Raw genomic sequence first — 19,172 nt, forward strand, 5'->3', positions numbered from 1 at the left:
AAATTAAAAGTAAAGAAAATATTTTTGTATTTTTGACTTTCGTATAATAATAATAATACTAATAATAATAATAATAATAATAATAAACAAATCAAAATAAAAATATACACAATATACAAAAATGATATAAATCGCTCCAAACCACGAGGGAAAAGTTGACCATGAAAGATATAGAACTTTCGCATGAACTGCCGGAAAAATAGGGGATACGAATTACTGCGAGAGTTCACACCAATTCGCATGGCAAAATATGACTGCGAATTACTGCGAACATTCACACCAATTCGCATAACATATTTTAGACGCGAGTGCGAAAGTCCAATAAAAAAACAAAAGTGTCAACATTGTAGTGAAAGTGATTTTAGAACAGATTCAACTTGTATCATTCCCAAGCCTTGAAGGATTTTATTAAAGGTTGTTTCAGGCAAGACTTTTGTGAATATATCAACAAGCTGATCAGCAGATCTTACGAAGTGTACTTTAACATTACCATCTTCCACATGATCCTTGATAAAATGATATTGTAGTGCTATATGTTTCATTTTTTGAGTATCGCACTGGATTGTGACAGATGTGAATGGCACTTTCGGAGTCACAGTATAAGGGAATTCATTTCATATTTAGACCATAGTCACGAAATTGACTTTGAATCCAAATGACTTGTGAAGTGCATGTGGCTGCAACTATATACTTTGCTTCAGCTGTTCAGAGAGATACACAAGTTTGCTTTTTCGATTGCCAACTTACGAGTTTTCCATCCAAGAATTGGCATCCTCCCATTGTACTTTTGCTATCCAAGCCACATCCTCCAAAATCGGCATCCGACAAGGCTTGTACGAAGAAACCTGAGTTTGATGGATACCATATACCCAACGATGAGGTTCGTTTAAGGTACCTGAAAATGTTCTTGACGACCACCATGTGAGGTTCGCAAGGATTCGCTTGGAACATTGCACAATAACAAAACGGAAAACATAATGTCCAGTCGACTAGTTGTTAAATACATCAACGAACCTATCTTTTGACGATAAAGTGTCATATCAGCAGCTGGTTTTTCCAGAGATGGTGTTAGTTTCGTTCCGAATGCCATTGGAACCTTTGTTTTTGAGTCTCCCACCATTCCAAAATTAGCAAGCAAGGTCTTCGTGTATGCCTCCTGATTGATAAATATACCTTCCTCGCCCTGTCTTATATTTAATCCAAGGAAAAAATTAATTGGACTCATTGAGCTCATCTCAAATTTCGTTTCCATTAAATTTTGGAATTCAACTATCAAGCTGGGATTGGTTTATCTGAAGATAATGTCATCAACGCATATTTGGACGATCATTAAGTGGTCAACCTCTTTATTGCGAAAGAAGGTTGGGTCAACCGAACCTTGTTTAAATTTAGAAAATTTCAAGAAACGAGTTAAAGTTTCGTACCAGGTTCTTGGAGTTTGTTTCAGACCATAGACTGCTCTGTCCAGAATATAGCAATGGTTAGGATACCTCTCATTTATAAACACTGGTGGTTGCTCCACATAAACATTCTTTTCTAGATCCCCATTCAAAAAGGCACACTTGACATCCATTTGATAAACCTCAAAGTTCATATGTGCGGCGTAAGCCAAAAAGATGTGAACTGATTCTAGCCTAGCCACAGGTGCGAAAGTCTCTTTGTAATCAATGCCTTCTTCATGACAATACCCTTTTACAACCAATCACGGTTTGTTTCTTATAACATTTCCTTCTTTATCAAGCTTGTTGTGAAACACCCACTTTAACCCTACAACAAATGCATCTTCTGGAGTAGGAATCAACCTCCAGACTTTGTTTCGTTCAAATTCATTAAGTTCCTCTTGCATCGCTTGTACCCAATCTGAATGATCTAGAGCAATCTGAACGTTTTTGGGTTTGACTTTGGAGATGAACGAATTGAACATGCAATATTCTACTTTGGAGAGTAGATCCGTTCGTTTCGCCTTTTGTTGTGACCTTGTAAGAACTCATGAAGATGATTCGCCTATGATAACTTGATTTTTTGTACATATTTTAGCAATCGTTTTCTTTCACTTTTAGCATTTTTAATATTCTTTTAGCATTAAATCGTTAGATTTATTGTTTTGAATATTTTTACTCGTTTAATCTATTTTTGTGCAGACTTGTATGAGCAAGATGGTATTTTGAAGCATTGTTAAATCCACATTGAATGTCTTGCAACCAAGATTGAAATCTCATAGCAAAATCCCGGAGCGAAAAGAAAAAAACAAAGCGATATAAATTAATTTTTCGAATTTTGACAGCTTTGCACGACTTTCTTCAAGCGATCAGACGGAGGGCCAACGTTGTCCGTTTGAGCTGAAATTTTACGAGCATCTTTCCAACTCGTTGATCTTCAGTCTCACAAAAAATGAGATGATTCCGACATGTTTTGGTCAGGTTTTCGGTCTGATGAACAACAGTATAGAAGGCTGTCCAGCAGCCCATTTAAATAGCCCAATTAATTTATATGGCAACCCATTTAGAGATTTTATCCAGCAGCCCAAGTTTCATTTAGTTGAGCCCACTATGGCTTATTGTGTAGCTTGGAAACGCACCAAATAAAGGGCACAAAAAAGAAGAAAGCATCTCATTTTCACATTTCGCTGGCATGAAAGAAAAAGAAGGGACGGCGGCTCCTGTGTCTCCTTTCCTTTGTTACTTCATATTTTTGGAACATTAATATAGCTTTCATGATATTATTATTGTGATGATTTATATGATATTATTATTGTGATGATTTATATTTTTAATTAGATGAGGTTAGGTTGATTTTTGTATTAATATTTGGATTATGAATGAAGTTTTTTTGGAGCAACAAGAAGTGACGATTTTAAGGAGTTTTATCATCTTCATTTCGTAATCGGTATTGGTATAATTTCTATCCTTTTTATTGTTATTATTATCATTATTATTATTATTATTATTATTATTATTATTATTATTATGTATTGTTAGTTTTTATTTTCAACATTGGGTGAATCTATAGAACAATTAATTGATTAGGAATAGTTTTGTGTGGTTTTGATGGTATGCTATGGAAATATTTTCTAGTAAAACATCTATTATGTTCGTATGTCTTTAATCATGAGTTTAGATATGTGAATATTTAATTAGTTGGTTAATTTCTTGATTACATAATAGATCCTCAAATTAACAAGCGACAAATGGTTCTTGTGATTGTTTTCCTTTCACACAATCATGAAAGTATTTTCTCTAATATGGTAGTGAAAACATTTTGAATCCTCTTGGATTTGATGACTTTTAAATCTTAATGCTAGTTAATTTTCATTAATTACATGCTTCATGGAAATTATGACTTTAACTAAGAAAATGTGTTATGAGCTTCTCTAACCAGTGTATTAACTAAGAAAAGTCTAGGTGGTCTAAATCTTCTTAGATTGCTATAGCCAAATTAGTGTCCATTAAACTCATTGCTCCACAAAATTATCATGATTAGTCAAATAGTTGAACTTGCAATTTATCCCGATATTGGAATGTTTTATTTTATAGATTTTGTATTTTTTCCATTTTTGTTATTTTTGTAAATTAGTTTTTATCACATTTATGTAACGCCCCGATTATCAGGTATGGATTTAAGTAAGAATATCTTTGGTTTAAGACCTACTCGATGTGTTAAGGGTGCGCTACTCGTCGAGTAGCAGCAAGGTGGGATCACATATTTAGTGACCTACTCGCCGGGTCCATAAAGGGACTCGACGAGTAGGAGCTGGCAGAAGAAACCCTAAGTCCCGGGTTCTGCCTTCTATTTAAGGAGGCATAAGCCTCATTTGGTCTCCTTGCAATCAGTAATTGTTCATAGAAAACCCTAATCGTGTATTGTGTCTTTCTTGTGCTTTGTAAGCTTGGAAGGAGGGCTTGTGGGAGGAAGAACTTGGAGAACAAGGGATAGGAGCAAGGAAGGAGTGGGAAATCTAAAATCTACCTCACTTAGCACCCATTGAACGTATCAAGTCGACATCTTTATCTCTTTTCCCTTCTAGGTCTCATATGGTGGAAATCTAGGGTTTTATGGTTTGAGTAAGGTGATATTGCAAGACATGAGCTAGATCTGAAGTTGTAACTTCAGATCTGGACCTTTAACGAGTTCTAGATTGATAAAGTTCTTGTCTTGGTCGTGAATGAGCCCCCCCCCCCCCCCCCCCATTGTGCATGAAACCCATTAAGAGCTTAGTTTTGACATTAAGAACCTTTTTAGCCATGCATGCACGTAAAGTTTGCAACTTTATTGGATCTGTAATTTGGAACCTTTGCATGGCTTAAAATGGGTCTGTATGGCTTAAATACTGAAGGAACTTGGCTAGTCGCAAGGGCGACTCGGCGAGTCAGATGAAGATAGTCATGGGCTCGACGAGTTGGATGAACAACTCGGCGAGTCCGATGAAGATTGCCATAGACTCAACGAGTTGCAATAACTAGGCGAGTAGGATGAGTTTTCCCCAAGTTAGGAATGTGTGTGTATCGACGTGTTACTAGAAGGAAACTCGACGGGTGGCCATAGGGCCTCAATCAAGAATCGTGGGAACTCGACGAGTCACCCCGGTGACTCGGCGAGTGGGTAAGGATTTCAAGGAACTCGACGAGTAGCCGAGGGTACTCGAAGAGTTAAGGTCAACATGGAATGTTGACCTTGACTAAGGACTTTGACTTTGACCAAGGTTAGCTAGTTGGGTTATGAAGTACTCTGTGACGATGAAGACTTATGAGCATGTTCGTAATGTGGTAATAGGTGGTGGAGTCTTTGACGAGTGATCAGAGAGCTGTGATTAATTTACTGAGCTGACATCTACAAGGTGAGTTATCCTCACTATACTAAGGGGTATAAGGCACCAAGGTCGGCTCATTGGATGTATTATCCTAGCAGAGTTAGATGTTGGTCATGAGTTAGTATTGCATGCTAGTGATGTATTCCAGTTGATATGCTAGTTTGGTAGGTCTGTTGGACTACCTGTGATATTGTTTGATTTCCTGTATGTGTATTTTTTTTGTTACATGTCGACATGTTATGTGGGATGGGTTGAGGTTGTACTGCTCTGTTCGGTAGCCAACAAACCCTAGAGTATTCCAGATATGAGTTGAGGGCCCGGTAGGCATTCCAGACTCATACCGAGGACTCGAGAGCATTCCAAATACGAGTTGAGGGCCCGATAGGCATTCCAGACTCGTACTGAGGGCTCGATGGCATTCCAGATACGAGCTGAGGACCCGGTAGGCATTCCAGACTCGTACTGAGGGCCTAGGCGGTAGTCCAGCTTGTAAAGTCGTGAACCCAGTGCATGTTGTTTTGTTTTGAATGATATGATATGTTAATGTTGATATTGCTGTGGACTGTATGTGTATCAGTATTTTGGGGTTAACTCACTAAGCTTTCGGGCTTACAGTTTCAGATTATTGTTTCAGGTACATCAGGGGATCGAGGCAAGGTTAAGGCGTGATCATACAGCTCCTCCTATGGTGTTTATGTTTCTGAGAAAAACTCTTATAATCACTATTTTGAAAACAAAGTTGTAATGTTTTGATGAACTTGACATGTTTTAAAAAAGTTTAAATTGGTTTGAAATTTTGGATTTTACAATTTAACGTTTTAAAACCCCCATATCATTATATATATATATATATATTTATTTATTTATTTATTTATTTATTTATTTATTTTGTAGAAACTGAATGCATAGATTTGATTCGAACCAATCCCTGTGGATTTGATCCCTATTACCGCTACTACAATTCATTTTTTTGTATGTTGTCGTATTAAGTTTTTTTTTTTTTTTTTTTTTTTTTTTTTTTTTTTTTTTAGTTTGGTGGTCTCGACACCCACCAACCTATTACCTGCATTTTTGGATGATCTCTTGTCCATTTAGTTAGAGGAGGATAATTAGGATCATAAGTGGGATCTAATTCAACATTTATGTCCTCAAATTCTAACTGTACATCCGAATCATCATTCACATCATCTTTATCCCCCTCGAATGATGAGTATATTTCTTCTTCGGTTATTGGATTCTCCGCCTGGAGTGGATTTTCTTTGGTATTTATTGAAGTTGGGTGCTCCCCATGAAAGGTTGCATCGGTAGTTGATTCAGAACGCTCCCCTAAACTGTAGCATTCATGTCTTTTGAATCATTCACACTTGGTTGCTCTTTGTGCATATCATGTGCAACGTCGTCAATAGTCTTCTTCAATTCATCGACCTTGTTGTTAGCTACTCTAGATTCGGAAGTGATTGCCTTCTTTGGCTCATCAAACAGTAACATGAACTCTTCATAGAGATTGGATAGAGGAATGGTGGCTGGGCTTGGTTTAGGAAAAATCTCCTTTGATTGACTGTTGTTCACTTGAATCTTCTTTAAGTAGTTGTCGTCGAACGTCACATAATAGGTTTATTTTATTCGTTTTTATAGTTTGTTAAGAACCCTATATGCCTTAGAGGTCAGCGAATATCCCAAGAAGATACCTTTGTCAGCTTTCACATCGAATTTGTTCCTATGTTCTTTAGAATTAAAGATAAAGCACCTAGAACCAAAAACATGGAAAAAATTTACGTTAGGCTTTCGTTTGTTTTATATTTCATAGGGAGTGACAGAGAATCGTTTATTGAGAAATGATCGGTTTTGGGTATAGCAAGCAGTTCCTATCACATCTGCCCAGAAGTAGAGTGGCAAATTCGCAAATGAAAGCATGGTTTTTGCAGCCTCGCACAATGATCAGTTTTGCCTTTCAACGACCCCATTTTCTGGTGGAGTGTAAGGAACTAAAAAATTATGTGAAACTCCTTTCGTAGTCAGAAATTCTTCAAACACCTGGTTTTTTTAATTCCAACCCATTGTCACTGTGATATTGCGAACCAACTTTCGTAGTTGTAGTTCAATCTGTTTTACGAAGTCTTGGAGCTTTGAAGTGGCTTCAGATTTCTACTTAAGAAAATAAACCTAAGTAAAACGAGAAAAATCATCCACAATTACAAGGATAAATTTATTACCACTAATACTTTCGATAGCAGATGGACCACAAAGATCGATGTGCAATAATTCGAGTAGCTCAATAACTTTCGTATTTACCACCATTGGATGACTTTTCCTGCTTTGCTTCCCTATTTCACATGCAGCGCAAAGATGATCATTGTCATAATTTAGGAGGGGAAGTCCTCACACATGATCACCAAGAACGAGTTTGTTGATATCTTTTAAGTTAAGGTGAGAAATTCTTCTATGCCATAGCCAACTTTCGTCAGTAGGAGCTTTCATTAGATGGCAGATGGTTTGCTTCCCTCGAATTGGATTTAAGTTTAATGGATACATTCTGCCCTTTTATTCAGACTTTAAAAGGACACTCTTGGTTTTGTTTTCTATGATCTTAGAACCTTCGTCATTAAATGAGACTTTTAATCGTGTACCAACGACCAACTACGAAACGCTTATAAGGTTATGTTGCAGACCCTCGACATATGCAACTTTTCAAATTGAGAATTCGCCATTTGTTATCATCCCATAAACTTTTATTTCCCCAAGAGAGTTATTCCAAAACTCTACTTTTCCACCATTCTTCAGTTCCCTATACTATCGCAATTCCTCCTTCCTACCGGTCATGTGATGCGAACAACCACTGTCGATATACTATTTAGTGTCAAACTGATCGTCATGAATTACCTGTAAAAAAAATCAAGCATATTTAGGAACCCAAAGTTGTTTGGGTCCTTGTAAGCCTTTTACAGAATGTGGGAAAGTTATTGAAAGATCAACCATATAAGTTTGTTTTATTAAGGTGGTGTTATCTTTCTTTGTGATTTTAAAAACCTTAATCCTTTTATCTTTTAAGTTAGTATCTTTTGAAGATGATTGATTTTTGTTTTCTCTTTTCACAAACACCTTATTACTTTTATTTGTGTTAGTGTCAGACTTCTTTACTTGAACATGATGATCCGAAACCTGTTTCCTTTTCCTTTAACATCTGTTGATGTCTTGTGAGGATGCAAAGCGTTTTTGGTAGGTAACTGATGTTTTGGACTCTCTACACTTTTTTTTTGCTCTGAAAGAATGAGTTTTTGAAAAGACTTTTGTTTAGAATTCTGTGGACTGCAAAACGGATTTTGCGAAGAGTTCCTTGGATTTGATTTTGGTACTACTTTTGCCTTTTGATTAAGAGGATTCTCAATGTGAACAAAGACGGGATTTCTGGATTGCCAGAACTGTTTTCTTTCCCTAAGATTTTTGTTGTATTTGACGTTCCTATGTCGTTTCTGTGTTGAGAACTGTTCTGAAGATTTGTGAACATTACATTCACTCTTGGTCTTCTCACAAGAATTTCATTTTGCATAGACGATGTGTTGCTAGAAACACTCTTAGTTCCACTGGGACTTACTTTCTCTTAGCCAGAATTGACTTTATTCAAAGGTGTCGCCACATATCTTCCTTTTACTCTCCATGTCGTCCGTTCAGAGAGATCGACTGTTTCATTAGCGTTATCGATTGGAGCTAACCAAAAGTACGCATCACACACATCTACGTTGTCTTTTTCAACTAATGACGTTAATTCAGTGGTTTGGTTTTTGTCAAGTCCTTTTGTTGTAAAAACTTGGTTGGGACAGTTTGGACTTTAGGGAAAATGGTCGCTTTTGCTTTTAATACCTCAGGTTTAGTTTTGGAAATTCATGTGAATCTACTGAATCCTCAAAAATTAAGACTTGCACAGTGACAGGTTCATTTTTAATGAACTCAGAACAGTCAACCTCATCCTCTACCGAAATTTCACTCATATCACTCTCCTCATCAAATTCAGATGTATTTTCAACATTAAGCTTATTATTTGAACTTAACTTGTTACTCAATGAGTCGAACTTTAGTAAAGTATCATATTTAATTTGTATTTTGTCATTTTCGTCTAATAGCTGCATCAACATGTTTTAATTATATTTGGACTCAATATATGATTCAATTTTGTCCAGATCTATCCTATAAGCCTCTAAAGTTTCATCAGACGAAACTATTGATTCACACTTGTAACAATCAGCGTCAATTTTGTCTTCCTTTAGCTCAAGGAATGGTAAAATCATTTTGTGAATTTTCTTACCAATCTCACAATCAAGATGCAATTGAGTGATGTTAAAATAAAGCCTTTTTGTAATCAAACAAAAAATATTACGTTGTTTCAAAAACATTAAATTGTCTCGTTGTAAATAAATCAACTCATCCCTAGACTTGGCTAAATCCAATTCAATCTTCTCTATCCAAATGCATCTCTCCTTACTTTTTGATGAAACCCTGCTGATTTGATCAGTTAGGTTAGAATTTGTCAAGCAAGTTTGTTTTAAACGGTTACTAATGCTTGAAAATGTGAATTTTAATTCATTTAGTTCGGTTTCATATCGTGACATAGGAATATTAAGTGATTCAAGAATAGAGTGTACCTTATTGATCATTTGATCACATTCATTGATTTGTTTTTCGCATCAAAACAACTATAACTCCCACACCTACTATCAGTAACATATCCTCGTAACTGTGACACATCATTCGTCACCATAAAGCATCTTCCTCCAGAGTGCGAATCCTCCTTTTTTGCAACAAAGCTTTTTCCATGAGTAGGCCTGGGAACCTCCTCGTCTTCAGAATCTATGGACCAAACTTCCACCCTCCCAAATTCATCATCAGCTTCATTTTCCTGCACAATCAAAGCATGCATTGTGTTATTTGCATTCTTTTTCTTCTTGATTTCTTCAAGCTTTCGTAGATGGTAAGCTTCATCATTTTCTCCCTATTTCTTTTCGTTCAATCTTCGCAACATGCACTCCTTCGCTAAATGGTTTTTGCCATGGCAATAGTTGCAATAATAGCAGGAGTCACCCGTGAGCTTCTTTTCTTTCTTGTCTTCATCCTTTTGTGAAATGTTCGCAATTTCTTCTTTCACCTTTTCAGAGCTATAACTTCCCTACCAATTTCGATTCTTGTTCCGGTTGAAATTCTTCTTTGCGAACCTCCTTGGATTCGACACTATCATTGCAAACTCTTCTTTAGAGAGTTCACAATCAGAAAGCTCAAAATCTAAATCATCCTCTTCAGCAACTTTCTTACCCTTCGTGACAAGTGCTAGTGATCCTATCCCAGAGACGACTTTCACTTATTTAGTCACTTCATCTTCATGTGACTTTAGGATACCAACAAGCTTGGTCAAAGAATAATTCTTGAATTGCTCATGTTCTTTAAGTGTAGACACCACTGCCTTTAACTCTGATCTGAGCCCATTCATGAACGTGACCTTTTGTTCAATAACTTCACGTCCAATGCCATGTTTCATTATTTTGCTTAACAGATGATTGTAACGATTGAAGGTTTGACTCAAACTTTCTCCAGAATTATGTGTAAATGCATCAAACTCCGAAAGAAAGAGCGTTTGTGTTGAGTGCTTAAGATCTGCATCTGCTGATTAGAGTTCCTTAAGCGGATCCCAGATGGTTTTGGCTGTTTCACATGAACTAACCAGACGAAAAGTGTCAGCCTGCAAGGCAAATCGAATGATTATTAATGCTTTAACATTGCTAATCTCCTTTTCCTTCTCATCTTGAGGAATGTCCTTAATATCAAGAAAGAGTTTGTTGTAGTCGTTTTGAGTTTTCATAACTCTTTGCTTTTAGTGTGAACAAACGGTCTAATAGTGATTGCCTCACATATAAGATATACATTGTCTTCTAGGTCAAGAACATAATATTCGAAGTGAAGCGCTCAAACTTCATATTCGTTAAGGAAGATAATTGGGATCATAGTGTTCGATCCAATGCTGCTTGAAAGATTTATGGAGTTGAAGTGAGAATCGTCGTGCTGCATGATGATATATAACCTTTGTAACTTGTTAAGAATCAGACGTGTAAACTCAAACAGTTTTAGGGTAATATTAGAATCACAATATAGCGTCAAGAACACAGTGATGACGGCTGAACCAGATCCAATATCAACGGAAACCCTAATAACTCTATAAACAGAAGAGATGTGTATAGATTACACGGTCTCCTGCTCTGATACCAACTGACAGGACAATAATCCTTAGAAGACCGATTAGATTCAAAACAGATTACAAGTAAGAGCAAAGAAAATGATTTAAAGTATACGGAATGATTATATTCCACAGCATCAGAAGAACTCATTACAAATTGCTACTGTAGAGGCGTGATTAAGGTTACAAAGATTGTAACACCGTAAATTTCAAGACAAAATTTTCTTTTAAAATAATCATTTTATTCTTAGAAACGCTTGTTTAAAATCTCATTCATAGTCGATTTACAAAACATGACTCCATTTTCACTTGCATAGAAAACCAGGATCCTCCAAAATATGACTCTTTCTCTGGTGTGTACAATCAAGCCGGTGCCGTCCCGTGATACTGAAAGAAACCTGAAAAAAACATCACACAAAACACTGTAAGCACGAAGCTTAGTGAGTTCCCCAAAATACCACACATAACACATATTAGCCACTCGAGGCTATAACTCTATGGGTCCGTGCACCCAAACTCTGTGAACCCTCAGGTTCTAACTCTGGGAACCTTCCGGTTCCAACTCTATAAACATGCACAGCATAAATCACATAGAAATAATGCAGTACAGCACATTACGTACATATAGCATACAAATACTCTGATCACATAACTCTGGTTACCTACTCAAGGTAAAGTATAGTGAGAAGACTCACCTGGCAAGCAGAAAGCAGATATCCCCACAGTTGAATCTCGAACTCGCCACCGCCTAACACGTAAGGCAAATACTCTCATGAATATAACTCTCGAGACTAGAATAAATCCTCTCATAACATCCTCTTATGGGTAAAAGACTATTTTACCTTTCTCTTGGCCCAAAGGCCACATCGTTGACCAAACCCTAAAAGTCAACGGCCAACCCTTGGTCAAAATCAAAGTCCTCAGTCTAAGTCAACCCCTGACTGACCCTACTCGCCGAGTCAACCCTGTGACTCGTCGAGTTCCCATAATCAGAACTTCACTCAATCTGTGACCTAACTCGCCGAGTCACCCCGAGACTCGCCGAGTCCAACAACTCTGAGTCCACTCGCACACGACTCACCGATTCTCGACTCAACCAGAGAATATTTGGGACTCTTCGACAAGACTCGCCGAGTCCAAATGGACTCGTCGAGTCCAAGGCTATCTTCAACCTACTCGCCGAGTTGTTCTTCCAACTTGTCGAGTTCCAGGCCATCTTCAAGCAACTCGTCGAGTCGACCCATGTGACTCGCCGAGTACCACCGTTCTGAATCCATTCAGAAGCACTCCAGGCCATGCAATTGATCCAAAGCATAGATCTAGCCTCCTACAACCCATCCATCACGTAAAGTGGCAAACTTTACGTGAATCCAAAGAGATCTAAGCCGTTTGTACATTGGGGCTAGGGTTTGGGACATGTAAGCTTCACTAAACACTCCAACACAGGGACTTTCATGCTCTCTGATTCTTCTCCCTTCCAGATCTGAGGTAGCAACCTCAGATCTAACCTCTAGACTTCCCATTTCATCCATAGACAATTTCTCACAAACCCCAAAATGAAGAAACAACATAACAACAGGTCAATAACGAGATATTACCTCTAAGTGATGCCCCAACTGCAATGAAATTCGAATCCAAGCAAATCCCCTTACTCTAAGCCTTCATTCTTCCCAAAATTCCTTCAACCATTACTTCTCCAAGCTCCAATCCACTCAAAAATGGTGTTTCTCCGTGATTTAGGGTTTTCTGGGGCTCAAGGGGTGATAAAGAGGCTGGGAGGAAAACATAGTGATCTTTATATAAGGCTCAACCCCGAGAATTAGGGTTTTCTCCACTCAGCGTCTACTCGCCGAGTCCATTACACTGACTCGCCGAGTCGGCCACTTAACACGCGACCAGGTCGCGACCCTACTCGCCGAGTCCGCACATGGACTCGCCGAGTCACTCTTTCCCAATTTACTCTTTTAGCCCTTCAACTCTACTCTTGATATTTCGGGATGTTACAATTCTCCCCCACTTAAATTAGGCTTCGCCCTCGAAGCCTACAACAAATCAACTCCAGAAATACTCCCACAACGTGCCACCTGGCCTTAATCGGACCAGATCTCACAAGGCATACCCATCGAAACTCGAACACACTTTTCCTTTCCTTACGGTGTCCTGACCACTGTCTCGAACCGGGCACCGGATGTACCCTCTGATAACCACACTCAACGATCCGAGAATTACCCATGAAACATCACTGACCCAAATCTCAACAATCACTCGACCCATAAGGGTTAGAAGCCATGAACCATCGGATCCCCGATCCGAATCCCATTCTATCCAATCTGTGACGACAGAAAGGCCCACTCTTCAATCCCAGAGCAACTCTCATGAGTCCTCTTCTTGCAATCAAGCAACCAAGCCGCACCAACCTTCGCACTCTCGGGTTAGGAGAACCCGTCGCACTGATGACATCTCTAATATTCCCAGGAGACACCACCACTACGCACACGACCCTTGATCAGAATCAAGCTGGAAGTCCCAGACTCCATCCCTACATCCATCCTGAGACTCTTGGCTCTACACCTGTGGAATGCCTTCCGCATCCTCAGCAGACATCCCATCATGATGTCATTCCATACCACTGTCACAGACACAATGTTTGACTATCATACTCCAAATCATCCATTCTCACTACAACTTCCACTTCCGCGAATCGACACTTTCCTCAGCAAATGAGGGTCCGACACTTCCTCCCATACAACAGCACAAAGAGTGGCATACCAATGCACTAATGATGGCTGTTGAAATAGGATAACTCAACCAAGGATAAATACGTGCCGCAACACCCTCCGAAATCTAATACACATGCCCGAAGCATGTCTTTGAGCGTCTGAATCGTTCACTCCCTCTGAGGTTTTCCTCAGACATCATCATGATAGGCTCTAGCTCATCTCATATCCCTCTTCGAGACTGGTCACCAGGTCAGCTTTTGACTCCACAGCTGAGCCTCCAAAGGTCACCCAAATCATGATCCAAATATCCCACTAACTTCCTCCTCGTGACCACTATCCCGGCCCCGTGACACGCAAGTCATGAAATTCTCTTTTCCTTATGCAAGAAAGTACAATCCAACCGAGGATCGTCTCCACTCTGATCTCTGGTTTCTGCTGCGCATATCCCTTGCGCATCTTACCACATTCCCTGACAGAGACGGGGACCCCAGTCTCGCCCCCGGTCCAACATCCAGGCTCCAAAAACTCAATACTAGGGCTACTCAAGCCCCAAACTCTTCCACATCATACACTGATCGGAGAACATTCCATCATCACACTCTCTTGCCATCTAGTGAGCACTACGGCTCCCCGCGGTATCACAACACCCTCTGACTAGTGAGTACTACGGCTCCCCGCAGTATCACAACACCCTCTGACTAGTGAGTACTACGGCTCTCCGCAGTATCAGAACACCCTCTGACTGGTGAGTACTACGGCTCCCCGCAGTATCACAACACCCTCTGACTAGTGAGTACTACGGCTCCCCGCAGTATCACAACACCCTCTGACTCCACTAGTTCGTGCTCCACAGACTATCATAGGCAGCTACCCATACTCATCTCGAATATTCATCACAGACTCTGGAGGCAATCGTCATAACAGATGCCCACCCTTGCGAAGATCCACTCTCCCAAGTAATCTCCCTGGATGCCCATACTCGAAGGCTCTCACAAGATCCATAGATACCTGATATACCACAAGTCGTCTCAACTCAAGATTCACGAATAACTTTGAAATAAAGATATCAATACCCGGATACCTCGGAACACCCCCACCGAACATCACAAGATCCTGCCACAACCACAGATCTCCTGCTCCAAGCACCATATAGATGCAATAATACATTCCCTCTGAACCCCATAACTAGATCTTCATTTTTCCCAAGTTGCAACTTCGATGTATTCAATTTCTCAATTGCAATACGAAGAAACGCTAACGCTACGAAATACACTGATAATTCTCCGAAACCCTTTTTCCTGCCGCTCAAAATCCAAACAAGGATACGCATACCGACCCGGGAGTTGGCTGCCCAATCATTCTTTATCTACTTGCCCCAACACTGACTAATACCAGATTCCTGACTAATAAACACCTGTCGTGGAGACATTCATCCTTCTCAAGCAAGTACTTCCCGTATTAACTCACTCTGACCCCTTTCCTCGATCACCGACATCTCTGGTCTCATGATTTCTTACCTCATATCTCTATACTCCACTTATAACTGCTCTTAACAAATCTCTGCTTTCTTACATACGACACCCGATTCTCCCCCACTTAGGGATCGAACCATCACCAAATAGCATGCAACTAACCCATAACTATATTCTCCAGCAAAATCGCACCTGCCCCTGGAAAGTGCTACACAACGCCCGATAATCCCCCTTTAAGGAAATGAATCGACCTCATAGACTCTGAACCTCTGATGAACTTCTCGTCACGTCTGCCTCTAGTCGTTCCAAATCTCGTACCAATTTAGTACTAAATAACTCAACTGCTCGATAACATCCCTGACTCATAGACTTAACCATAAAATCATCGTACCCCTCACCTCAACTCATTAACCAACGCTCCAACACCAGGATCATCCCAAGAACAGGAACCCACTCCCAAATTCAACACACTATGGATAGAAAACTCTCGGCACCGCTGAACTCGATTGAACTCCCGCTGATACCACTACCGTGCACCCGACTAAACTCAATTAGGTATAGCGTGGCCCTCGATTATCCCAGTCTCAACTGACTATCTGCTCATGATAGATCACTGCCTCGCGGCACACATGCTACCTGATACTCTGGGGGAAATCATCATCAATGACAACCTGCAGGGTTTACCCCTAAACCCAAAACCAAAACATCATGCTTCTCATATTTTTCACACAAGCATAATCAGTACCTCCCAGATCATAGGAGGTGACATCTCCTTTATCGACTGATCGCCCAACTCAGATCGAAATTCTCCCTTCTTACTGACTCCTTACTAAAATACTCTGAGGGGCTCTCGATCTCCCTCTCAAGGGGCGCCTCTTCGAACTTACTCGTGACCGAATAACCGGAGAACCCCAAACATCATTCACTACGAACCATGGTACTCATTCCATGACATCTCTTCTCAATATGCCCCGGTGTATGGTACCCTAACCATAACATCACTCCCCAATCCGCTCTGATGTATGGTACCCGGACCATAACATCACTCCTCAATCTGCTCTGATGTATGGTACCCGAACCATAACATCACTCCTCAATCTGCCCTGATGTATGGTACCCGAACCATAACATTGCTCCTCAATCTGCCCTGATGTATGGTACCCGAACCATAACATTGCTCCTCAATCTGCCCTGATGTATGGTACCCGAACCATAACATCACTCCTCGATCCGCTCCGATGTATGGTACTCAAACCATAACGTCACTCCTCAATCTGTTCTGATGTATGGTACCCGAACCATAACATCACTCCTCAATCTGCCCTGATGTATGGTACCCGAACCATAACATCACTCCTCAATCTGCCCTGATGTATGATACCCGAACCATAACATTGCTCCTCAATCTGCCCTGATGTATGGTACCCGAACCATAACATCACTCCTCGATCCGCTCCGATGTATGGTACTCAAACCATAACATCACTCCTCAATCTGTTCTGATGTATGGTACCCGAACCATAACATCACTCCTCGATCCGCTCCGATGTAGGGTACTCAAACCATAACATCACTCCTCAATCTGCTCCTTAGAACCTTCAGAATACTCCCTGTATCAAGTATGGGTCCTCTTCTTTCAGTAGTACGGGCCCATACTACCTGCCACATCTACCCATACTTTCCACACGGACCATCCCAGAGCTTCTAAATAGCTGCTCGACCTGCTCTTTCACCAATCCCATCGCGCGTGCTCGCTCCCCAACGAAATTCTCTATTCTACAAGCGCACTCATCTGGATAGGGTTACTCCCTAGGCTCTTCCGTTGTCCTCCCACTTCTTTGCTACCAGCTACTGAAGAGCTCCTAATGATGCCAGCCATCTACCTCCTGAATATCGTCATATTCACTTGGTAGCTGACTCCCATCATCGAGAGTTCCAAAAAGCACAAAGCAAGCAGCATTCGAGCATCAAAGAATACATAGGACTCCCTCTCTGTGATAACTCCACCTTCTCAGCTCATCCTCGAAAGTACCACCGAACTCTGTAACTCTACCCCTCATGGGTTCTAACTGGATACTCTCACTCATCACATACTCAAAAGCATAACACCTATAACAACGAGTCCTAGGCTAAGGCATCACAAATCAGGCCACTCTAGTCCTAACATATGAAATACCTAGCCTGTCTCTAGCATGCAATAATATCTCATAAAGTGCATCATGCATATCTCATAACACAAAAATAAGGGTATTTTGGGAAATCACCGTTCGGGCTCTGGCTGATTGTACACACTGCTCCTTCTTGCTTTCTCTTTGAACTTTTATTCATTTTTAGAAAATTATTTCCTTAAAACTTTTCTTACTTCCTCAGTTTGAGTCTAGATTTACCCGAAGGCGCATCCGAATCCCTCAAACCAAGGCTCTGATACCAACTTGTAACACCGTAAATTTCAAGACAAAATTTTCTTTTAAAATAATCATTTTATTCTTAGAAACACTTGTTTAAAATCTCATTCATAGTCGATTTACAAAACATGACTCCATTTTCACTTGCATAGAAAACCAGGATCCTCCAAAATATGACTCTTTCTCTGGTGTGTACAATCAAGCCGGTGCCGTCCCGTGATACTGAAAGAAACCTGAAAAAAACATCACACAAAACACTGTAAGCACGAAGCTTAGTGAGTTCCCCAAAATACCACACATAACACATATTAGCCACTCGAGGCTATAACTCTATGGGTCCGTGCACCCAAACTCTGTGAACCCTCAGGTTCTAACTCTGGGAACCTTCCGGTTCCAACTCTATAAACATGCACAGCATAAATCACATAGAAATAATGCAGTACAGCACATTACGTACATATAGCATACAAATACTCTGATCACATAACTCTGGTTACCTACTCAAGGTAAAGTATAGTGAGAAGACTCACCTGGCAAGCAGAAAACAGATATCCCCACACTTGAATCTCGAACTCGCCACCGCCTAACACGTAAGGCAAATACTCTCATGAATATAACTCTCGAGACTAGAATAAATCCTCTCATAACATCCTCTTATGGGTAAAAGACTATTTTACCTTTCTCTTGGCCCAAAGGCCACATCGCTGACCAAACCCTAAAAGTCAACGGCCAACCCTTGGTCGAAATCAAAGTCCTCAGTCTAAGTCAACCCCTGACTGACCCTACTCGCCGAGTCAACCCTGTGACTCGTCGAGTTCCTATAATCAGAACTTCACTCAATCTGCGACCTAACTCGCCGAGTCACCCCGAGACTCGCCGAGTTCAACAACTCTGAGTCCACTCGCACACGACTCACCGAGTCATCCCTCGACTCACCGATTCTCAACTCAACCAAAGAATATTTGGGACTCTTCGACAAGACTCGCCGAGTCCAAATGGACTCGTCGAGTCCAAGGCTATCTTCAACCTACTCGCCGAGTTGTTCTTCCAACTCGTCGAGTTCCAGGCCATCTTCAAGCAACTCGTCGAGTCGACCCATGTGACTCGCCGAGTACCACCGTTCTGAATCCATTCAGAAGCACTCCAGGCCATGCAATTGATCCAAAACATAGATCTAGCCTCCTACAACCCATCCATCACGTAAAGTGGCAAACTTTACGTGAATCCAAAGAGATCTAAGCCGTTTGCACATTTGGGCTAGGGTTTGGGACATGTAAGCTTCACTAAACACTCCAACACAGGGACTTTCATGCTCTCTGATTCTTCTCCCTTCCAGATCTGAGGTAGCAACCTCAGATCTAACCTCTAGACTTCCCATTTCATCCATAGACAATTTCTCACAAACCCCAAAATGAAGAAACAACATAATAACAGGTCAATAACGAGATATTACCTCTAAGTGATGCCCCAACTGCAATGAAATTCGAATCCAAGCAAATCCCCTTACTCCAAGCCTTCATTCTTCCCAAAATTCCTTCAACCATTACTTCT

Source organism: Lactuca saligna, chromosome 5 (genome assembly GCF_052625555.1).
Source record: "Lactuca saligna cultivar CGN05327 chromosome 5, ASM5262555v1, whole genome shotgun sequence".
NCBI lineage: Eukaryota > Viridiplantae > Streptophyta > Magnoliopsida > Asterales > Asteraceae > Lactuca > Lactuca saligna.